The sequence below is a fragment of the Bactrocera neohumeralis genome, chromosome 5 (genome assembly GCF_024586455.1).
Source record: "Bactrocera neohumeralis isolate Rockhampton chromosome 5, APGP_CSIRO_Bneo_wtdbg2-racon-allhic-juicebox.fasta_v2, whole genome shotgun sequence".
Lineage (NCBI taxonomy): Eukaryota > Metazoa > Arthropoda > Insecta > Diptera > Tephritidae > Bactrocera > Bactrocera neohumeralis.
The window spans coordinates 74,412,026-74,437,921 of record NC_065922.1 but is presented as its reverse complement, the minus strand read 5'-3'; the positions used below and the strand labels follow the sequence as shown (position 1 = coordinate 74,437,921).

The window sequence follows — 25,896 nt, the reverse complement described above, 5'->3', positions numbered from 1 at the left end:
AGTATGCAGGTAATTTTCTCTTTAAATTTATAGTTAAAATATGTACATAAAAGGCTAGGAAATAGCTTAATTATGAACTTAAATCTGATATGTTCTTACTGTTGTTTTTTTTTCACAACCGAAGACACCTAAATGTGCGCTAAAATAGTGGATAACTAAGTCATTAACTAATTATTTGTATCGGGTTAACAGGCACAGCTGTTTTTCATAGACTACCTGTAATTTGTGTTGAATGAAGCTATTATTAGCAATTTTCGGCTGTTAAAATGAGCAAGTTTCAGCTAAAATCCTAGTTATAATAACTGCGCCTAAAAGTATATTAAGATATATTATGTATGCAGCTGTCACATTGATTGATAAAGGTTGTACCACTATTTTTAAGCTATAGTCAATCTATATCTAATGATCACCTCACAGAATCATAACACAAATCAGCAACAGAGCACGCTTTTAGGCGCTACATATGCACCGATTTCGTTCACGTAACGATTAGCTAATGAACTTGCCGCCGCTTATCGGCAACTGGCGCGCACATGCACAGGTGTTAAGGATTTGCGATTTTCAACCCTTTAAAATCCAATTAGGCTGTCAATTGTTGAAGCTTGGCGGCGCCAAGCAACAGCTACCAAGACGCTACACTCGCCAGACTTGCCACATATGCTGCTTCGCAATCACATTATTTATGCAGCACAACAACAATGCGCGCTACAACAATGCAATCAACGTTATAATAATGCTTAAATCATACACGCACAAACACATACACACACATACGGAACCTGGCGTGTAGGTGTTGCTGTTAGCGACTGCGGGCGGCAGTGAATATAAGCGCTGCCAACTGCCTTGTAGTCGTGCCTGCGCGCTGCAGGCCTTTTAATGTTCTGCTTATGCCCCTTTCGCTGGCGATAATATCAACGCAGATATTCGTAGTGTGTTTCCAGGCGTTGCATTGCCCAACTGGTGTTCACTTCTTGCGTTACGGCATGCTTCAGCATACTTGAATCTGATCAAGCGCTCAGGCACTTCATTGTGTCAATCTGTCAGCGCCGTTGTCTGTCGTATGCTAGCCCCTATAGGTATGCTTGCTTGGTCCGATTGGTATGCTCGACATTTATGCTTTCACGCTTGTTCACCTTTTATTAGCAGCTCATGTGTTGCGCATGTGACAGCGTTCATTGTGTGGCTGGAGTGTGCTATTCTTTTCTTATCACTTTACTTTTTTATTGATGCTTAGTTTCTGTCACCCTTCCATTTCGCTTACCACTTTCCAAATTGTTGATAATAATTTCAATGATAATAGCTTAACCTAACAACTGCGCCACTTAGCTACGTGAAATCAATATAAATAATTCTTTTTTATAAATAATTGCATACATATGGGCGCTATAGCATTGAAGCCTACAATTCGTAACTCCTTTTTATCTTATTAAACATGTTTTTAAATTTTTTATGTGCAATTTTTTAAGCACTTAAATTGCCTAGCGACCACTTAAAAGATGCCACGCCTAAAGGTATACTTCTATGTTTTCTCACATCTTGCGAACAGTCTTAAAATCAATGGAAAATCTATAAATCTATAATCATTACTCGAAGTACATATGTAGTTAGTTTTTTGAAGTGAAATGAGTTGAGTGGGTTTTTAGTTCCATTTTATGAAACGACTCTCTTGCAACGAATAACCGTGGAAGCTTCTAACTCTTCAGCTTAACTTAAGCTAGGCAAAAGTTGAGTGAGTTGAACAGGCTTCTAGGCCGTTTTAAGAATATGAAACGGGCAGGTCTCACCGAAAGGTACTTTAATTATAAGCATCTTTAAACTATTTTAAGCTAGAAAAAGTGGATACTTAATACCAGAGATGTCGGAAGTCAAGGAAATAGTCCAGTCAAGGCTAGTGTCCAGAAACTAGATAAGATCTGAAATCGGAGATCAGAATTTAGACATCAGGAACCAGACACATCAAATATTAGATAACAGATATAAAAGATCTGAAGCTAAAAATCAGAGATCAAAGATGAGTTACTAAAGTCTAGAGCACAAAGGATAGAAGCCAGTGACTATTTCAGAGAGTCACTCATCAGAGACCAAAGAAGAAAATGTAATACGAGAAAACTGACACCAAAAACCAAATTTATAAAGTGGAAATCATACGTATATCAGATAACAAACAAATCAAATATCAGAGGGTAAACCTAATAAATCATAGAAACGAAAAATTAAAGAACAGGGAACCGAAGACCGCCCGAAAAGATATAAAATGAGAAAGATTGGTAGACACGTATATAAATGAGAGTTATCAAAGCTCAGAGCTTAGAGGATGGTGTCGAGAAACATTGTCATACGTAACAGACTGACAAAGAACGACAAGAAGAAAATATAAAAAAAGAAGGATGCCAAGATAAAAATTAGAGACCGGAGTTGAGTTATCAAAGGATCGAGTGTAGAGAATAGAAGCCTGACACTGAGTCATAAATAAAAGAGGCCTGATTATTAGGAAAATAAGATAAGAAGCAGAAATCATTGGTTTAGATGTGAGTTATCAAAGCTTAGAGCTAAAAGGATAGAAGTCAAATACTGAGTCATGGATAACAGAGGCCTGATGATTTGAATAATAATAGAAACCAAAAATCAATGACTAGCGATCGAAGACCAAAAACTAAGCTCTAGACATGAACAATTTAAGACTAAAAACCTGAATTCTAAAGCCAGATATAAGAGATCAGGAATAAAAAGAAATAATCATAAAATTTGATAAAAATCAAATAGTTGAGACCAGGGATCAGAAAACAAAAAACAGTAATTTGAGACTAGAGTACAAACTGGAAATATTAGAAAAACGTAGCAGTTAGATATAAGTTCAAGATCAAGGCCAAGGCCATGAAGCACAGGCGGCAGATATCAGCTGAGAAAGAGCGAAAACCAAAGCACGAAGACCGGAGATTGTTAACCTCGAAAGATAGCAAATATTTTGCCTGTTATATATCGGTTCGCGAAGGTAAGTCTTCAGCGTGCACTCCTACCATGTCCAACGGCTGTCCTTGTGCCTCATTTCATTTGCTCGTATTAAATTGTTTACTTATTGGACCGTTTTTCATGGCCACAATGCATGCATTTTAATTAAAATCAATTTTAATTGATTTCGGAGCAAAAGTTAAACAAGTCGGTGGTGTGTGCAAACGCACGAAAATGAGTGGCCTTATGAGCGGACAGAAAAAAAACACAACGAGTATGGCAACACAGTATAAGTAAACATAATGACAGCACGCAAAGCGCGTTGTAGAAAAAGGGTAAGAGGAGCGAAAAAAATATAAACAAGTCAAAACACGCGCGAAGCCCGAGAAGCACGAGGCACCGAGTGTAACTGTGGAACAAAGGACTGATGAGCACGCGGCGCGTGAGTCGCAAGCAAGTCGAGGAGCCATGCAGCAGGCGTTGTGTCAGGTCGAACGCGAAAATTGCGCTGTGTCCGCTGTTTGTTGCTTTCACTTCAAACTCGCGTTGTTGTTTTTGTTTTGTTACCTTGCCCATATGGCTGCCACAAATTGACAAATAAATCAGACAGCAAGCGAGTTTTGTGTTCCTTCTGTAGCTAGTGGAGTATAGTGTTGCTCTTAAATTTTTATAAACTGAGTAGTTGTTGTTTTTTCTTTTTCTTTTTCTCTTGCTGTCAGTGATCTTTCGATCTGTTTGTTAGCCGCTTAGATGGTAGATTGTGCATTTGTTTTACTTCCTGTCAAATAGTATGGCAAAATATGCTCAGAGCGCCCTCAAGTATGCAATGGTAATGCAGGATAGTGTATTATAGACCAAAAATATTGAATTTACACGATTTATACATGAAAGTGCAGTATTTTAAAATAAATAGTTTGAAATTTTAAATTTTTTTCGAAAAATGTATGAAATTTTAAAAATGTTATAAAAATTTTACTTAATATTTTTATTTTATGTGTGGGGAAAACTTGATTTAAAAATAAGGTAAATATGTTATTAAAAATATTTTGGTATTCCACAGAATATTTTTTAAGAAAAATTAAATTTGAGTAATTTTTGAAAATTTCAATAGAAAATAGTAAAAATGAAATATTTTTGAAATAAAAAATGTTTTTAATATGTAAATTTTGCTCAAATTGCTTTAAAATGTAAAATAAATTTAATCTCGAAAACTTTTTGAAATTGTACCCAATATTTTTTGAAGATATTCGAATTAAACTTTCGAAAAATAAAATAAAAAAATATTGCATTTATTGTTATTGTACTTTTTTTTTATAATTTATAGTTTTGAAATTTCAATCAATATTTTTTTTTTTTTGATTTTCCAAACCAATTTTTGATAAATTAAACAGAAAAGAAAACAAATTTATTATTTTTGGAATTGAATTTTTTTAATATGTAAATTGCACTCAATGCTTTTTTGTTTTTGGTGACAAATTGAAATAAAAAATTTCATAATTTTATTATCAAAAATATTTAATTTTGTACTAAAATGTTTTTTTTTAGTTATTCGAATAAAAATTTTGGAAAATGAAATGAAAATATAAAGAATTTATTATATTTGGAATACAATTTTTTTTTAATATTGAATTTTGACTCGATATGTTTTCGAGATATTGAATTAAATTTATGGAAAAAATAAATAATAAATGGCATACATTTTTTGTTTTTGCAATAAAAATATTTTTTAAAAAATATTGAAATTTATTAAATTAAAAAACGGAATAAATTTATTATTGAAAGTTTTTTGAAATTTTAGCCAATATTCCTTTCTTGAGATATTCGAAATAATTTTTTGAAAAATTGAATTATTATATAGGGAATTTATTATTTTTGAAATAAAAAAAATTAAATTAAATTTTTTTTTCAATATTGTTTTGAAAACATTCGAATTAAATTTTTGAAAAATTAAATAAAAATTAAAATCAATTCATTATTTTTTTTATAAAAAAAACTATTTTTTATAAAATATTAATTTGATTTTTGCTTTTTAGAATTTACTTGAAAATTGTGTATTAAAAAAGAATATTTTCAGGCCTTGAAAAAGTAAAATTGAGAAAAAAAAATATTTTTTTAACATAAACTACTCTTTTCTTTTGAATATACTATACTATCCAAAGCAACATAATATAATTTCAATTGCTTATTTCCAAAATTTGTTTCAGTTTTATTTATATTTATAAAGTTACTCCGATATTTTTTCTTCTAAAACATTTCAATTTTCTGTAGATCCACTTGATTCTTGGTAAAGTACCACTTACATAGCAATTGAAATAGATTGAAAGTTCTTAAGAGTACTTTTCTACGAAATCAGCCACACTACTTCATCTTTAATGCAAACTTTCTACGAACTATTTGCAACAGTTACAGTCTAATAAGCCGCTGTTATCACTGTGAAGCGAGCCATGTGTATCATGCAATTTTGCTAATGAGTTATTAGTAATAGAAATTATCAAGAAAAACGTACAAACTTTGAGTAGATCAACTTGGCAGCTTTTACTTGACCTTCAGTCCTCTCGCTTGTAATCCGTTGAGTTGAGTTAACTTGTTTTTAAGTTAAGTTAGGAGGTGTGTGAAAGAATAATATGGATAATGCATGCACTTAAGCTGAGCAAAATGAGCGTGCTTGGCCTTCATACAGAGTCTTCAAAGTTAAATAGTGATTATGAAAACTTTGTCGCAAACAATTAGGCGCATTAGCACTTTAAGTGTGTAATTTCTTGTAACAAGCTAAGTCAAATTTGTTCCTATATTGGCAGGTTATGATTGAGTGAAAGTTCTCTGAATTTTATGTCGAACAGTACTGAAAGTTTCTTAATATAAAAAATTATAAAGATGACCAAAATAATAAAAAAAAAATAGAAAATTAAAAAGTCTTTGACTAAAAAAATTTTGAATTATAATGAGAACTAAAACGAGCAAGCGTTTTTTTCAATACTCAAAACTGCTTTCAAAGTAAATTTCCGGAATAGCCTTCAATGCGCCTAGCACTTCATGTTTAATGCCTCCAATTGACTCAAAATGGTTTCCCCGGAACGGACGTTTGAGTTTGTTGAATAGCCAGAAGTCACACGGAGCTAAGTCCGACGAATATTTTTTTCAACTTTTTTCGAAATTGTTTTTTGAAATTTTTTTCGAAATTTTTTTGTAATTTTTTTTAGTGTTAGTTGTTTTTAAAGATACAAATTTTTGAATTTTTTTCAAATTTCATTTTTGAATTATTTCTTCAAAAAAAAAAACACGCTCGAATGTGAATCTACCAATCCTAAGTAACCTCTGTTTAACATCATCATTTGCTAATTCCACTTAAATTACCTATACTGCTTAAGAGAAAGTTACCTGCAGATAAAATCGGTTTATCATATACATACATACATATGTATACTCATACACTCGAAGGCCGATACAATTGCATACAGACGGGCGCATATTTGATCCACCTACATTTATATACATTTCTAAATGCCTCAAAGGCAGCTAAGCGCAAAGAAAATAATACAAAATATCAAAAAATACAACAACAACAATAACAAATAAACCAACTCACTCACATACACAACCACACACATGCGCACAGCTTATCAAACCACCCTCAGTGCACATGTAAAGAAACCGAACCCAAATGTTCACACACACACACACACAGGCACAAGGATAGGCAACACGTCACAGCGTGTTGCGCTTATTACATTTCGCAATGCATACTTATAGGCCTCAAAGCAGTCACACATATTTACACACTTGTGTGCGTAGTACAAACAGACATACACACACACACTAAAGCAGCGCATATTGGTGCCAAGCAGTCTGTTGGTTTAACGATAAGGTAGCGGCTGAAGCGCAGTAGTACGCGTGAGCGTGAGAGGGAGAGAGAAGCGGGTGTATGGCTGTGGGGTGTCGTGGAGTGTGAGAGATGAAGTTGGCAATTTCGAAAGTAACAACAAAAACGAGCACACCTCAGCCTCACAGCGCTATATTCAAGGTTAAGGCGCTGAATCGCGGTGCGAAGAGTGAGCGCATGTGGGCAGCCTATGCAGTGAGCAGAGAGGGAGTTAACAAGTGCTCACACAAATTCCGAATAAAATACATTTGTTGTTGTGCCAAGCTTACTAACACTCTCTCATTCTCCTATTTTACAAATCAACCTGCGAGAACACCTCTACTACCACTTCATATAACTTTCTCTTTCCTCATTCAGCTTTTATCAGCATTTGCCTTAGAGAATATTATGCCTCTGACTCTCAGTTATGTTCTCTCACTTTACCCAACTCTTTCTTTCACTTACAATAATCATTGTAGCTCTCATTTAGTTACTGTTTAGTCTCTAAATATTTATATGGTTGCTCATTGCTGTCGGCATTGCCTTGTCCTTTATGCTGACACGGACGTCCAACAGGTAGAACCTTGAGCTAAAAAGCATGCAACACATTTTATGTGCTCAATGGCTCAGAGCTGTTTTTTCCCTTTTTGCTATTTTTATTCATAGCTAAATGCAGCTGATAAGGTCGTCGCAGGCAAACACAAATCCATATATATTCATAATTAAATCTGAACACACAACAGTAATACAGCTAACTTAATGGATATGTACTTTTTGCAGCGAGGCTAAATATGGGGGCTGAGTAAAATGCAAGGACTTGAGATTTATGTTGCTAAAACATTTAAAAATTTCTTCACGCAACATAATTTCTTTCGGTTATAATTTTAATGCTGAAAAAATTTGGCTTAAACTAAAATTGAAAGTAAAACTTCATGTACAATTGCAATCTTAATTACAATTGTGGTCACTATTATGATTAGATCAGAATACTAGAATACATTACAATAAGTTATGGAATAAGAAAGCCATTATAATTGCAATTAATATCTTACAATTTCATAAGAGCTAAAGCAACGATTACTTTCGTTATTACTATTTCAGTGGCAATTACAATTAAAATTACTCTCGCCATTACAATTTCAGTAATTACAACTACAATTACTTGCGTCAATACTATTTCAGTTAAAATTACGATTACAATTACTTTCACCATTACTGATTTAGTTGTAATTACAACTACAATTACTTTCGTCAATACAATTTCAGTTGTAATTACAATCACAATTATTATCACCATTACAGATCCATTACAATTTTAGTAATTACAACTTCAATTACTTTCGTCAATACTATTTCAGTTAAAATTACGATTACAATTACTTTCACCATTACTGATTTAGTTGTAATTACAACTACAATTACTTGCGTCAATACTATTTCAGTTGTAATTACTATTACAATTACTATCACCATTACAATTTTAGTTGTAATTAAGAACAATTACTCTCACTTACTTTCATCAATACTATTTCAATTGTAATTACTATTACTATTACAATTACAATTATTTTCACCATTACAGATCCATTACAATTTTAGTAATTACAACTACAATTACTTTCGTCAATACCATTTCAGTTAAAATTACAATAACAATTACTTTCACCATTACTGATTTAGTTGGAATTACAACTACAGTTACTTGCGTCAATACTATTTCAGTTGTAATTACAATTACAATTATTTTCACCATTACAATTTTAGTTGTAATTATAAGAACAATTACTTTCACTCACTTACTTTCGTCAATACTATTTCAATTGGAATTACTATTACAATTACTATAACTACAATTACTTTCGTCTTTGCTATTTCCGTTGTAATTACAATTACAATTATTTTCCTCATTGCAGATGCACCATTACAATTTTAATAACTACAACTACAATTACTTTTATCAGTACTATTTCAGTTAAAATTACAATTACAATTACTATCACCATTACAATTTTAGTTGTAATTATAAGAACAATTACTCTCACTTACTTTCATCAATACTATTTCAATTGTAATTACTATTACAATTACTATAACTACAATTACTAAAATTTTCGTTATAATTACAGTTACAATTACTTTTACCTCTACAATCTCAGTTGTAATTATAATTACGATTACATCTATAATTACTATTAAATTTGCTTATCTTAGAATAATTACCGTCATTACAAGTATAATTACAATCATCATTACAGTTGCAACTACAATTACAAATGCAATTAATATAACAATTATAATATAACTAGCAATAACTTTTACTAGTATGATTATAATCACAGTACATTTACCTTCGCCATTACAATTGCAGCTATAATTATAATTACAATTACTTTCGCCATTACAATTTCAGTTGCAATTACAATTACATTTACAATTATAATTAAATTTACGTATATTAGAATTACAATAATTACTGCCATAACAAATATAATTACAATCATATTTGCAGTTAAAGTTACATATATATTGAATTAAGTTAACAATTACTTCACAAATACCATTAGAATTACAACTAAAATTACAGCAACAATTATGAATACTTTTGCCATTCCTATTTCAATTATAATTACAACTGCGATTACATTTGCCATTACTCTCAAATTTATGAACTCTAAGCCTGCAATCATAGCTTCGATTGTAATTATAAACGCAACCATGAATTCAGTAATAAGTACAATTATATTTTCAATTATTATTACGGTTTCAATTACATTAATCATTACATTTAGAATTACAATAAAACATTTTCTGTACAACAATGAATAAAATGAATTCTATATATCAAAAAATTAAAGCTTAAAGCACTTACATGATTATACATTAAGATTACTTTTGAATTACGTGGCATGGATGAGGGCAAGTAATTGCGGAGCTCCATAGGACAGGTAAAGTCATTAAATCTAGTTTGAAAGATTAACACCCATGCCGCATTTGAGCAAAAACTTATAGGCAATGCTCAATAGTGAAGCGAACTCAGATTAAGTTTGAGTTTATACTTCGTAAACTATAAATGATCTCGTTCAACGTTTCCGAGTAAATCGTAATACCAAAATTAAAAATTTCGATTTCAAAGATCCATGATGCCTAAAAATTTTGAAAATAAATGCGAGTCTCCTATTGCTTCTAATTTTTAGCTACCTCAGAGATTTTGTAGTTCTAACAATAAGATGGTTATTTTCCCTGAGTTGCCAGATGATGTTTACTCGAAAACCTAAGCGGTCCATAATTTATTTTTAGAAATTCAAACCCAATTATCATAAGAACTATAAACAAGAGGATATTATGACTCCAACGATGTCTTGTCTAAAGTTCTTAAATCTACCGAACTCGACTTTATAGAATCTGGTTATTATATTTTGAGCCCTACTTTAAGCTTCCAAACGCACCTAGGTTTCAGAGTCAATAAACTTTTCGAAGCATTTTACATGCTGGAATCGTATATATTTCCGAATAGTTCCCAGCCAAACTAATGACTTTTAGTTAGTAACAACTTTTAGTTAGAATCCAATTGGATGATGAGATTCTTAGATAAGCAACAAGTACTTACTTGGCATCAAAAGTCAACACATCGTACTAAATCGCAGTCAAATGCGCGGCTTTGCAACAATTCTCCGAAGGGCAGATTAATATAATTTACTTGTTACATTTGAATCATGCGGACAGATTCATAATTGGTACTAATTTTGTGGGCATCATTATTATGCTGATTATGGCGCCAAAGCGGAGCGGAAGTGAGAGCAATTAAAAAAAGAGTTTGGTTAATTGAGAGCGCAATGTTGAGTGGGAGCAAACTGAGTGCCAAATATGAGGCAAAGTTGACAAAGAATACAAGCGTGAGTAAACCAAACGGAAAGTGAGAGGGATGCTGCTGCACGCTTGGAGCACCATCTCCCCCAAACTATGAACCAAAAGCAACAGCTGCACATCCTGTTGCTTCCACACACCTTTAACGAGCACATAAAAAAGCAAAAAAAAAAAAACAGCGAACTCACATCGAAGCGACCTTCATTGCTGCCCTCCAATCAATCGTTCAGAGTTTCTTCGGCTATGCTGCTCGTGCGCGCGTCAGCAGCGCTGCTTGTGGCGACTATAAATACGATGCGCAACACGTCGCTGCCGAACAGTTGCTTTTTGGTTGTTGCGCCACGAGCACGAGCAGCACTGCCAAGCCGAGGAAGCGGCCAGTCGACGAGCCGAACAACGAAGCAGCAGCAGAAGAAGAAGACGTGTCAGCAGCGCCAAACTCGACAGCGCTTAAAAAGGCACTCAGCCGAACCGAGTAACAAAACAGCGTTTCGAAATTAAAGGATGCTGTGTGCGGCTGAGAGCGCGAGAGCGTACGCCTGCCAGCTTTGTTAGCAGTTTTCAGCCAACGCGGCGTATGGGCAACCTTTTACACCTTTCACTGCTGCTCGGCGCTCACACAGCCTTCAGACGCGTTTCAACGGCGAAAGTGTACAGTTAGCTAACACGCATTTGGCGCTTATTGGAACAAAGCTCTTGAGCGTGTGCGTGTGGGTGTTTGCCTTTAGTAACTGGGGAAAACACCCAACAAAAACAACCAAACACGGCAGCCGCCCGCCGCTGACTACAACAAGTGTGCGCTAAAGTTTGGCATTTACGTTTGACAACTGATTGGAGCAACAAGTCGTGCAGTTTCGAAGGCGGAAATTATAGTTTTGAAATGTTTAAAATCAAGCAGCTTAGCAACAACCAAAGGAAGTTCAAAAATTAATTCGAAAGTGCAAAGCAACTACTTAATTGGGAAAATTTAAAAATATTCAAAAAAAAACTTTGCAATAATATTCCGAAAATAAAGCAAACATTTTAAAAATTAAAACAAAAACTTTAAAATTAAAAAAAAATTAAACTTGGAAAATCGAAAAATAAACTGAACTACTACAAAATCTTAAGTTTTTTAAATGCAACCTAATACGAAATTATAAAAAAGTGGGATTTTTGTTCAAAAATAATAATGAAACGAAATTTTGGAATTTTAAGCAGACACTAATATGAAACAATAAACAAAATTGGATTTTCGTAATAACAAAATAATTATACGAGTATTAACATGACATTCTGAGCACAGAAAATATTATATTGAAACAGAATTGCGTAAAAAAATTAAAAAAAAAAATAAAATATTATAAAAGATTATAAAATTAAAAAGATTAAAAACTTTAATTTAAAAATTTTTTTGGAACGCAAAATAAATACAATTGTGACAAAAAACAAAAAATTTTGAGAAAAAAAAGATTTTTTTCTAAAACCTGGAACTTTTCAAATATAAAGAAATTTTTGGAAAGCGTTTATATTATATAAAATCGTTGGTGGAACTTTGAAAATAGGTATGACTTAAAGAAAATGTGAGTCACACTTTTTAAAAACTCGAAAATTTTCATTTTGAACCCGCCATTACGACAAAATAAATTCAAAAAGAAGTGGAAATTAACATTATCGGAAAAATAAATGAATAAATATAAGAAAAACCTAGAAGTTAAGGGAAATAAATTTAGAAAAATATTTTAAATAATTTAAAAAATAAAAAAAAATTTCAAACTGTGTAAAAAAATTTTGAAAGTAATTATAAAAAATTTCAAATTTGGCTGGTTACTGTTCGTTGCTGCCCTTGGTCACTGAGAAAGTGGTAGAGAAATATTTTTGAAATGCCAAAATAGCGGTATAATTCAAAAAACTGGAGTACTCAATGAAAATTCTACAAATAAAAGTATTTTGAAAAATGTATTTCGAAATATTAAATAACAATTTGGAAAGAAAGCAAATTTGTAGAATGTATGAAAGATTAGTAAATCGCAAATGAAATAATTTTGGAAAAAAATGTTGAAACAATAAAAAAAATATTTTTCAAAAAACACTTTAGAAAGTTAAAAAAAATATATAAATATAATATTTTCAATACCTGACGAAAGCGTAAAAAGTATTTAAACTTATAATTGACACTACTAATTAAAAATTATAAGGATAAAAAACTCCTCACTCAAAGGTTTCTAAGCAAAAAATAAAATTAAAAAGACTATTTTAAATAAAAAAATATATTACAGAAAAAATTGTTAATTTTTGGCAGAAAAGTAAAACATAAAAATCTAACCAAAATCATAAATAACTCTCACTCAAAAATAACATTTTGAAAAAAGACCATGCAACAAAAAATTTAACTGTCGGAAAAAAATTTACAAAAAAAATTTAAAAAAATTAATTAAAAAAAATAAATTTGTAACACAAAAGTACACACTGCATAAATTACCCCAAAAGAAACTTGGCACAGAAACGAATGTCGGGTTTATAAGAAACAACTGACCAAAACAAAAAAAGATTAACCGAAAATATATTCAAATAAAAATAGCTGTCGAAAACAACAAGCGACTGCAACAAAGATACAGCCATAAAATACACAAAACAATTATTTTACCAGAAAGCAGAAAATCACTTACAAGATATATGTAAAACCTCTAAGAAAAGTACAAAAACAAATTTTAAATATTTAAAACGATTTAAAAAAAAATTTAAAACAATTTTAAAAAATTAAAATAAATAAAAAATTTAAAAGAACTAAAAAAAATTTAAAAATTGTACAAATGATTTTAAAAAATTAAACAAAAACTTAAAAAATGTAAAAAAAATGTAAAAACGAGTTTAAAAACTTAAATACAAACAATAAAAAAATAAATAAAAACGTTAGAAAATTAAAAAAAAAAATTATATGAAAAATTATTAATATAAAAAACACTTAAAAAAATAATGAAGTTAATTATTTACTGGCAGACAAAAAATATTCGAACCTTGAAAACTCCAATACAAAAAGCAAATAAAGTCACAGCCCGAAATGAGTTAAATAGAAGACCATTAAAGGCGATCTTAAAACCAAAGTTTTGAAAAAAGGCAACACATGATGTCTCATTTAAAACCTAAATGTTTATTTTCGCTCGATAAACTAAATTAATTATTAAAAAAAATAACCAAACAAATCCTAACTGAGAATAATTCAAACATTATTGAACATAATTCGGCCAAGCAGTGTGTATTAGTTAAAACAATCAAAAATTAATTGAGAACCGTCAGGCCTGTTATTCGGTGTATAAGCAGTGCAGCGAAAACTGAGGCATACCTTTAGGCGCAGCAACAAGTGGAACCAACAAAAACATGTAAGTAGTTTTTGAACGATTTCTATTTCTATCAGAGAATAGTTATATATATTTTAGAAATATTTTTAAGTATTTAACTGGTGTTATATAAGAAGAAATATTTTAAGCACTATAAACAAGTCGAAATCGCATAGAAAGCGTCTTAAGCTATATTCGTTGAAAAAGCGCTTTATAAGATTTTAATAAAAAACTAACTCTTTTATGATAAATATATTTTCTGTATTGAACTTTAGCTTATAAAATTAATATGACTTAATTCGTTATATATAAACCGCTGCTTGAAGGGTGCAAAATAAATGTATGAGTCTACCTAAAGGCTCCGCAAACTTATCAACAAGTTTTCTTATTATATAAAAATACATATTATTTGTTTGGAATGAAAACTTTTCATTTATAAGGCAAAATCAAATTTCTTCACTTAAAAAAATTTAATTTTTTTATTAATTCTTTTAAATTAAAACAAAAGCGATAAAAAGTACTTTACTAATTCAAATAATTAAAAAATTCTATGGAATATTTTTAAGACAAGTTTAAAGTATTTCACTGAATTAAAAAATACAAAAAATTATAAATTTTTTTAATAAAAAAAAATAAGCGTTATAGGCTGTTCGTTTATTTCTTTAGGTTGTACAGTATAAATATGTCAAAGTCTAGTATAAATATGGTATCGAGATATTTGATTGATACAAAAAATCGCTACAAATTCAAGCTTAACATTTCAAATGAAAAATATTTGTCTTTAAAAAAATTGCTTAGTTGCTGTTTAGAAATTTTGAAAATCAGTCAGAAAAAAATTGGACTTTTTTAAGAAAATTTTGAAATGAAACTTCAAAAAATTTAAAACTTTTGAAAATTTTGAAAATTTTTTTTTTAAAATATTGAAAATCAGTTTATTACTTTAAGTTAATATATATTTTGTTTTTTAAAATTCTTAATATTTCTGTGAAATTTTTTGTCTAAAATTTGGAAAACCTCTAAAAATTTAGATAAAAAACACTGGAAAATTTTAAAAGCTTTAAAAATCAGAAATTAGTACTGAAATTTTTCAAAAATTTTAAAAATCGGATTTAATTTTTTTACTTTAAAAAACATTTTTTTTTTTACAAATTTTCAATATTTTTGTGAATTGTTTTTTTTTTTTAATTTAAAAATTCTAGAAAAAAAATTACAGACTTTTATAACTTTGCAAATCAGAAAATAGAACTGAAATTTTTTAAAAGTTTTGAAAAACATTTTTTTGCTTTAATTAAAAAAAAAACTTTTTTTTTTACAAAATTTCAATATTTCTGTGAAATCTTTTTATTAAAAGGTGAAAAAACCTCTAAAAATTCAGATAAAAAATTAAAACTTTTAAAAATTATACTTTTTTAAAGTTTTGAAAAATTTACGAATTGTAACTTTCAAAAGAAACAAAAACTACAAACATATTTCTAGAATAGATATTTTGGAAAAAAGTACTGAACTCGTAGCGAAAAATTTACAAAAATAGTTTTATGATTGTCTGGGTGACTTTGATATTCTTGCGGGAAAAGTATTGGCTTTTTACACAATCCTTGAATTTGGAGCTATGTTGCCGAGTCGACAGTCTTTGGACGGAAAACATATACAAAAACATCATTTTAAGTTTGGTCCGTCAGGTTAAGGAACTATTACTTCTCTTCGATGGGGGAAAATTTCAAGCATGTTCGCTATGCGGACGACTTCGCTGTCTTATGTTTAGGGATGAATCTTGATCGCCTATACGGGATCATAGAAGGGGCTCTTGAGATCTCCGCCAACTGGGCTAACTGTTAATCCGCAGAAAACAGAAATTTGTCAGTCCACAGGATGGGCGAAAAGATCGTAATTCTATTTCCTCTTCTTAAGGGGTATTGCACTCTCGAACTCTGGCAAATATCTCGGAGTTAGGTTAGACAAAAAACTAAGCAGAAGAAAACACATTCCTAAGATATTCAAATCTGGAACTCCTGCAGAAGAGCCATTACCTCAAGGTGGAGTTTACGACAATCGATTGGTATGGTGGTATGGTGGAAGGAGTTATCGAAAAAGTTAAACACTTGGTACAGGTGCAACAGACCTGCTTGCTGAGTATTACGTGCGCAATGGAAACTATCTCAACGAAGTCTTTGGATGTTATCCTCGTCAACTGGTATATACAAGTGAGGTATGAAACAATGCTTACCAATAACAGGCTCATGTTTTTAAGACATTAGAGCCAGACCAGACGTCACTACGGGCATGGTATCATTCTTGACTCGACTCGATATAAGTAACTTCTGATTCTCTGATTGACAGTTCAAACGCGGAATTCAAATATTCACTGGCATAACAAAGAGTTAAACAGGAACAGGAGCGGGCTTCTGCTATAGTAATGCATACATAGAAGACAGCTTCAAACTAAATTACTACAATTCAGTCTTTCTGGCAAAAATTTTGGGCAAAACAGACGGCGCCAAGTGAGCTTCTGCCTTAACCAACATGCTTATAAACACACTAGTGGATAGCCAAGCGGCAATTAAGGCTATCCCTAGTGCCAATTCTAAGTCTCATTAGGTTAAACTTTTAGTAGGTAACTCGGTTAATATCATCTGGGTACCCGGTCATATAGAAATAGAAGAGAATGTTATGGCAGACGAACTGGCCCGATCGGGGCAGCTGGAGGACCAATAGCTCTAAGCTGTCCCAGGCCTTTCAGCTCCGTCAAAGGGTTGTTTGAAGCAATGATCCTTAAAGGAACAACTTAGATCTTGGAATACAAATAACACATTGCATACCAAAAAAATACCTTCGGGTCGTGTTGACGGTGGACAGACCAAAAGGTTGCTATTTCTAGACAAGACGAAGCTTAGTAACATAAAAGGGATCTTCACAGGTTACCTACCCTTAAGATCCCACCTTCAGAAAATGGCAAAAGTAGATTCGACCAAACGCAGAGTATAAACTGAAAATGATGAGATGCTGATACAAGATCTATTCGATTGTTTATTAGTTTCTACTTGACGCTGAGTATATCTTTAAGGAAAACCTTGATCACATCCTCCAGCATATCCTTAAGCCCGCCACCAAAAGCACAGATTAAGCTCACTTGTAGCACATAGCCTGCTTGGCAGCTCCTTGCTCGGACAATGAAAATAAATATCTGATTAGGAGGCAAACAACTGCAAGCGCAAAGCTTAGTTGCTGTGCATACAGACACACTTTGGTGTAAACGGACACCCGTAGATAATCTCCATTCACCAATTATGCGGTTTAGATGGAGTAATGAAGTGCATGCTTGTTGCACGCTTAGTGCCCCAAGTGCTGGCCGAACAGCCAAATGTGCAAATTTCTATGCGTATATGCGCTTGCGAATGTATGTGTATGTATATGTGTAAATACGTGCTGATAGATGTGTATGTGTAGTTGTGTGCGTTTGCCATGTAAATCGGTAGTGCAAATTCGAGCGTATGACCAACCATTTGCATTTACATTGGCATTTAACCACACGCAAGCTGATATAGATACAAAGGCACAGTCTAACATAACACCCACACAATCACAAACACATTCATACACACACAGATCCAAACAACCGGATATCGCTTTGCAATCGTGCACCACTCGTCAACGTACAATTGTGGCTCATCAGCGGTGCTGCGGCACGTCGCATGAAAATGTGTTGCTAACATTACACTTAGATGGACCGGTGCATGGTGGCATGGTGGCGGGTGGGAGAGCGCGGGCGTTAGTAAGTAGTAGACAAAACAAATTGTTAGCTGATGGTGTGTGGATACAAAACATTGACGAGCGAATTATTTAAATGACTAAATGATGAGTGGAATTATGTTAATGAGAGAGGAGGTTAGCGGAAGTAGAACTTTCTACGCAAAGCAGAGGTGGGAGAGACACTCAAGCTCTCTACTTTGACGGCGGAAGTCATGAAGGCTGTAAAGAAGTGGGTTGCTGGAGAGAATTATGTGGTATCGGTCTGAGGAATTATATATACATGCACCTAGCTGCTGGTCTTCGGTAGTAGTATTGTATATGGTAGCTAGTGTAGTAGCCAGTAACCTGGACACTTTTGTAGTTATCTTCGAGCTTGTTGTGCCCTTCAGACACTCAAATATCCAAGTCAACTCAGACGTGAATGGGTTCAATCGAATCTCTAAAAATTCCTACTATTGGAGTTCAGAGATAGCTGAAGCTTGTTAAAGCTTTTCAGTCTCTAAGGAGTCAGCTCTCCTTAAAGTGAAGCTCGGAGCTGCGGGCTGCAGTTTAAAGTTCGGTTTCCTATTTTAGAGCCACAGACGACAGAGCTTTACCATATTTAGTTCTGGCTACTTTGTAGTACTAAGGGTCCATGGGTTCACGAGTTCAAAAACCCGCTTATTCATTCCAAAGACAGCTCAAGCTTGCTTAACCTTTGCAATTTCGAAGGAATCCGCCCTGTTTTATGTACATGAAGTTCAAAGTCTTGATTTGCAGTTCGCAGTTCTGGCTCCTATACTTACAAATCAGACGCCAAAGCTTTATGTAGTTCGGAACTGTTTGTAGTTCTAAATGAGTACCGAAAGCTAAAAGTAACAGACATTATTGCTCTGAGATCTCATGGGTTAAATTTTCCGATATTTTCTTCTTAGCTCCTCTGCCATCTTCAAAATAAGCTTTCACACCTCTAATTTTCCGTCCTTAAGTGTCAGCCACTTTTTTTCTCTTCGAGATCTCTGTTCTAGTCTCGAGTCTTTTCTGTATTCCTATTTGAATCAACTCGGTTGTAGAGGTTTTTCTCCTCGATAGTGATTGGAGATTTCCCTCTAGTATCGAGTCTTTCCAGTGTACCCATTCGAGATACTTCTACTTTAGGAAGCGCCGTCTTCAGAATAGTCACTTCTGGTTTCAGATTTCGATTTCTGAGCGTCAGATGCCAATTGAGTACTTAACGTCTTCTCATAGCCGATTTGTCTAATTTAGAGATCGCATTCTTTGGAATAATAACTCATGATCTTTTTACTTTCCTTTCAACTCTTATGTCGCTGCATTTCTAACTAATTTCGACAGAATTGGAACCAGCCGGTTACTTGGAGATCTCCCTTTATTAGCTCGAGGATATCCGTTTTGGAAACAGTTTCGCTAGAGATCTCAAAAGTTTCGAAGTTGATTTAATCGTTACTTATTGGGCCCGTTCATTTGCAGCAAGTAAATCTAATGTTCGCATTGGATCATAACCTGGGAACTATGAGTTCTAATTTGCACTATGGCTACTCTTCTTCAACTTCAGTGACTCCACTTCTTCATGCTTTCGGCAGCTATTCGATATTTTAAGATCCTCAGCCCAAGCAAAAGAAGACGATTTAAGAACCACCCAAAACCAGTCGTCCTGGTTTCGCTGAATTCAGAAACGAGCATAAAAGGATTTATGATTTCAGTAGCTCTCCATTATACTAAGAGTCACCCAAATGCACATCAAGCTCATTAAAGCACTTTCCAAAATACAAACAAAGCTTCGCCTAAAAGTATGCCAGACATACGAGCATAGTACAAAGTAAACAAAGAGCATGGTAAGCAAACCTACCGGTAGCATCTAAACTCCTGCTACACTAGAGACAAGCAGGTGCATTAAACGCGGCTGACATGTTAGTAACGTGAAGAAGCTCTATACAAAACAAATCACTACTAAATATCACGTGTGTGTGTGTACACGAAACACGGACGTGTCGCACTCTAGGGGGAAGGGGGGCGTTAAGCAACAAACAAATGAAGCACTAGTTGCGTCAAGCACCAGCACGCATGCACAAACTCAACGCAGAGGAAGAGGAAATAGGAAAAAAAGTGTCATGCGCCTAAAAGCATGCTTGGGAATTTCACACATTCAATCGTCAAATTGCGGTGCGTGCTCTGCTGCTTGGGGATTAAGTGTCTACTAATTTGTACGCACTGACTGTAGCTTTGTTGCTGTTGCTACAACAACAAGCTACTGTAATACAAAACAACAAAAAAAGACCAAATTGAAGCAAAGCGTCAAATATTACCCAGCACGTCGCTATGAGTTGGCTGGTAATTTTCATTTATCGATATAGCGCTCCAAACTACATACATGCACACATTCACACTTCTAAATCGGCAATCGATTGGTACGGGTGTGCGCCTAAAAGTAGATCAAGTGTGCGGGCAGCTAAGCGATAAATGTCTCGAACAACATTTGTATGCATTTGTTTTGGCCACAAGCAGCCCTAAATTCGTTGCATAATTGTGGCCTAAATTGTGTTGTGTTGATTGCAACGATTGCTTCGTTAATACGCCTGTCGTTAGGCAACATTTTCACAGGCAAATGATGTTGCTGTTTGCCTGTTTGTGTGGGGTCTTTCAGCGCAGTTGTGCTTTAATGCTGCTGCATGGTTTAGGCAAATGCGATTGCTGGCGCTCTTGAATTGTGTACAATTTGCAATTTGATGCCTAGAAGTCGGCAGTTAATTTGAAGTGCATATTTTCGTTGTATTGCCGTTGGAATGTTTGAAGCAAACTACTGTAAAATTATTAATAGTAGGGTGTGAGAGGCAATACAAGTGCTGCAGCTGCTTAAAGACGAAGTGTGAAGCAACACGCGCCTAAAAGTGGGTTAAATTTAAAGTTATATTAAGAAATTGTAATACACGAATCACAAAGCAATTACTGTCGCTCGTTATATTTGCAAATAATGGTAAAGTTACTAACTTTTTAATACATTTGATACACTGCGCCCAAAAATATGCAACTAAAGTTATTTATATTTATTAGCTAACTACCTTTCGCTTAGTGGAAGTTAGTCAATAATTGTCAAAGTTAGCTAGAACTTAGGAATTTCTACAGAAAATCGCCAAAGTTAGTGTCAATAATTAGTAACAAAGTTAGCTAGAACTCTAGGAATTTCTACAGAAAATCGCCTAAAAGTAGGCTCTTTTTAATAAGCCAGTTGCTATACATAAATATATATGAGTGAGAAATTTTTCATTGGATATTTTTGATGATATTGGAATGCAAATACGAAATGTTGCTGCAAATATCTGAAGTGGTTGCTTGCTCCATAGAAAATCGCCTAATTGTGAGCTATTTTTTACTAAACCTGATACCATCCATGTATGTACATACGTATATCGTGCGAAAATCTTTTACTGAAATTGTTTAAGATATTGAAGTCAAAATATGCGAATCTTTAAACATGTTGGTTGTTTTATACTCGCCTAAATGTAGGCAATTGTTTAGAAAATCCAATTTATACTATAAATATGGGTGTGAAGAGTTGTTACTTAATATCTTTAAAGCTATTGTGGCACGAACACGGTGCGCTGGCGCAAATCGCTGGTTGTTAAACAAAAATTCGCCTAAATATAGGCAATTGCTTAATAAGACTGATATTTTGTATTATATATGAGTACGATAAGCTTCAATTGAATATTATTTAGGATATTGGTGTGGAAATACGTTCTTCTATCGCGAGTCTCTTTACTGTAGGCTAAGTTTTTTTTTCAATTACCTTACGCGCTACGTTTTTATAGAAGTCTGCTTTCAATAGTGGAAAATTTCTTTATTTTTGGAAATATATTTTCATAGAATTTATTTAATTTTATTAATTTTTTTAATTAATTATTTTTTTTTTGGTAATAATTTATAATTTGATGGCAGTTCATATATTTATGTATATTGTTATTTTATGTTTGAAGGTCTAGATTTTTCATTGAGAAATTAAATTAAATAACTTTATAAATTTTGATTAACACAAAACTTACAGCCTCTCATTACTCAAAAGCGTAATTCCAGTATTTTTTTATTTATTACTGAATAAATATTTGCTGATCAACAGCAAACAATTAAGGCTGCGTTCAAAATATGTTTTTCTTGCAAAAAAAATATCATTAAAATGTATTTATAGCATTAAATTCAATTAAGTAACAATTATTAAATAAATATAAAAATATTCCAAAAAAATATTAAGCATTTAAATACATGTTTATCGGAAGTTATAATTGCTGGCAGTGAAAAAATTTATGAAAATAAAATAATAATAAATATTAATGCGGATAAATTTTCCCGAAATCATATTTTAAAATTAATTCAAGGACAAAAAAATAATAATATAATACAATTAAATATTCACCGGTGTATACACGCAAATTAATGAAATTAATATTAAAAGCACTACCACGCTAGCAAACAACAAAAACAATAACAATTAAAACGCCATCATTTGCGCACACAACAGAAATTTATTTACTCCGCTCGATTTCATTTGTTTATTTCAATTCAATATTTATTTACCTGCATTAAGCCACATAAAATTGATGAAAAGCAAAAGCAAAACAACAACAAAAACAAGAAAAATGGTGACTTTGCTTGCAACGAAGCTATAATACCCCACACAAATAAAAATATTCTCTGCGTGGACTTGAAATTGAACGTTCAGTTTGTATGGCAGCTATATGCTATAGTGGTCCGATTTGAACAATTTGTTCCAATATTTTACCATTTCTTGGAATAGTAATCTACACCAAATTTCGTGAAGATATTTTCATAAACAAAAAAGTTTTCCATACAAGGATATGAGTTTAATCTGCCAGGTTGTATGGCAGCTATATGATATAGTGGTCCGATCTGAAAAATTTGTTCAGAGTTTATAGTATTGCCTAGAACAAAAATCTGTGTCAAAATTCGTGAAGTTATCTTGACAAATAAAAAAGTTTTCCATACTCGAACTTCATTTTGATCGATCAGTTTGTATGACAGCTATACGCTATAGTGGTCCGATCTAAAAAATTTCTTGGGAAATTGTAGCGCTGTTTTGGATAATAAACTATGTCAAAATTCGTTAAATTATCTTAACAAATAAAAAAGTTTTCCATACTCGAACTTCATTTTGGTCGATCAGTTTGTATAGCGGCTATATGCTATAGTTATCCGATCTAAAAAATTTCCCTAAGAATTATACTATTGTTTAAGATAATAAAGCTTGCCAAATTATGTGCCGATATCTTGACAAACAAAAAAGTTTTCCATATATAGTATGCCCTGTACAGGGTGTAAGAGCGAAAGCAAACAAGAAGACGGAATAAAACAGTCTCGCAGCGAAATGAGAACAGTGTAGGGTGGTGACGCAGTGCGCTGCTGCACAACAACACAATTGAGCGCTGAAATTATGTCACACAGCCGTAATAAATAAAAAGAAATTAAATATAAATACGAAAATTGCATTGAATGACAGTTAGTCTGTTTTAAAATATTTACAACTGCCATTTTTCAGAATTTACACGAACTGTCAACGTCGATAAGAGCTTGGTGAAATGGTTGACAGGCAGATAGCTAGCAGCCAAAGGCTTAAATGATAAACGAGAGAACTTTGTGCTGAAAGAAATATGACATGTTAGCGAAATAAAGAAAAAGTTTGGCATAGCCAAAGGCGCCAGCGGCGTTTGCTTGTAACTTTTGAAGTATGTAGTTATAAAGAATTACGAAATATGCGAAACCAGTTAAAATTTTGAATTTTGAGAAAATTTCGGCTTCTCGGAAGTAAAGTCGATTTTTGTGAATAAAATTTATGCCTCAGCGTGGCTTCTAAAATCGAAATTATTATCGAATTCTTTACTTTTACAATAACTACCTGATGAATATGTCTAAAAAAATTCTGTTAAAACTTTAAGTCGAGCCGTTTTAGCGAAATTTAAACATTTAAAATATAGCAAAATTGCTGCCTAATTTCAGGCACGCGTTGCAATAATTATTGTTTTCGAGCGGAAATTGGTTTCTGTCTAAAAATTTTCTGCAAATTAACAAGTTTTATCAATTCCGTTGCATACGTCAAGGCGCTTATGGAAATAATCAGCTATGCTATTGACAGAAATGCATACTTTCCAATGAGCAGCATATCTTGAATTAGTAAAATGCTGCATTTGCACGCTTATTGATGCTTCAATTAAATATCTTGGTAGTTGTTGCATAGCTTCGGGCGCTTTCAGTGTTAATTTAACACATGCTGAAACAACAACTCTCCTCTTAACAGTTATGAATTTCGCTTACCACTAGTTCATGGACATATACTCAAACACCTTTCCTAATCAGCAAGTGCATACTTTCAGGCACTGCAATCGCTCGCAAATAATTGATTTTATGCTATAATTAATGAACAAATAAATGCATATAAACACAACACTCAAAATTATTACTAATAATGAGCTGCTGCCTAATATTGTCTTAAATACTAATAGCGCATCATATATGGATTGAGCATACATTTAGGCGCAGCGCTTTGTAATGTTGAGTGCTGCAAGCAGAACTAATTAGTATGTACATTGTAATGAAATTGTAATAAATTAAGGAAATTTACAAATAATAGAAGGCATGCACACACAATAACAAAGCCTACAACAACAATCAGTAAAGTAATTGAACGTCAGTGTATGTGCATGCGGCTAAGCTGCTGGTTAGCAGCAGGAGGAGGAGTTGACCTAAATTTAATCACGCACACACACGCTCGCCTGTTTGTTAGATTTTAAGAGCCGGCATATCACCTAACTGTTGCATACTTTAAGGCTGACTTGCCATAACTTTCATTTTTAGGTGCGCGGTGGGTGAGGGGGGTGTGTACGCTTGCTGCAAGCCACGTATCGTCGCACATCGATGACACTAATATGATAGCTTAATTTAATTAAGTGACCAAACAAAATGAATGCATACAGTGAGGCGCACCATATATTGCACACATATGCTAAGCCAGCAAAGAGTAGCAGCAGCATTGCTGTGCAAATATTAACAGCTACTAGAGCAAGTTAGTGCCCGCATATGTGGAGTATGTGTCGAAGTGACGTGTCAACAGGTCACTCAGGCTAACCGGTAGTCCGCCAACAGGCGTACACTGGCAGAATTACGGATATACATATATACACATATATATGATGTATATAAACATATTCATGCCAGCTTTGAAGCTTCTAAAATTTATTGCCATTCGTTGAAACTCACACGTATTTATAAAGCAAATAGAGTGTTGCATAAATTTAGGTGCTATTGCAGTCTTGATTGCTCAACTGACACAATCAGCTAGCTTATGTAAAGAGCAGTAAATGCCTAGTGTGTGCTGAAGGGAGTTGCGAAAGTACGGCTGGTCAACACCTGACTAATTTTACTAATTGAGTGTGAGCAAATAATATTAATTTACGGAGCTGATGTAGGATTGCCAATAAGTACCACAGTAAATGGGCTTTAGTTAGTTATGAGAAGTAAAAGCAGAATTTCGGCTACCAAGTGACACAAAAAGAAATAAAAAAATCTTAGCATGCTTTTAGGCTTAAACGCCATTATAACTGCAAATAATTTGGTCATGTGTTACACTTTAGCAGGCATATGGAATTTTGCTTGTCTACTGCACATTTACATAGCAAAATTAATAAAAATGTAACGAAAATTCAGAAAATTGCCTAATTTTGGGAGCAGTATACTACAGAACACACTTATAATTAAATACTATTTAAGTACCGCCTTACAGAACAGTTGTTGCAACAACACACTTTACCCTTAATTGCAATAAAAGCTTATAAGCTGAAAACATTGCCTACTTTTGTGAGCAGACACATTAAAATTTTTTAATTTTCAATTTCAACGCCAATAAAGTGACGCAATAATCGTCGTTCTACCTACAAGAAAGCAGGTTACAGATCAGTTGTTTAACTTTATTTGGCACAGCGAATAAGTGAGCGGCATATTTTAAGCGCTTTGAACTAGTTTTTAATTATCTATTTTACAGTTACTTAGCAAAGCCATTAATTGGTCTCAAATGGCAAATGCCATAAGAAAATGTCTGCAACAAATATCGAATCATGCACTTATTAGTCTTACAGAAAAATACGAAAAAAAACAAAGCAT

At 33.0% G+C, this 25,896-nt stretch overlaps 2 protein-coding genes across 3 annotated transcripts in view; one reads left to right on the top strand and one right to left on the bottom strand.

The window, feature by feature from the left end:
- LOC126757897 (calcitonin gene-related peptide type 1 receptor) overlaps positions 1-25,896 on the bottom strand; it is a 160,421-nt gene that overhangs the window by 89,359 nt on the left and 45,166 nt on the right. The window lies entirely within an intron of this gene.
- The window catches only part of LOC126757896 (uncharacterized), a 284,736-nt gene continuing 270,887 nt past the window's right edge, over positions 12,048-25,896 (top strand). The window contains 1 exon segment of the mRNA XM_050471796.1: positions 12,048-14,031. The gene's annotated coding sequence lies outside the window, so the exon portion shown is untranslated.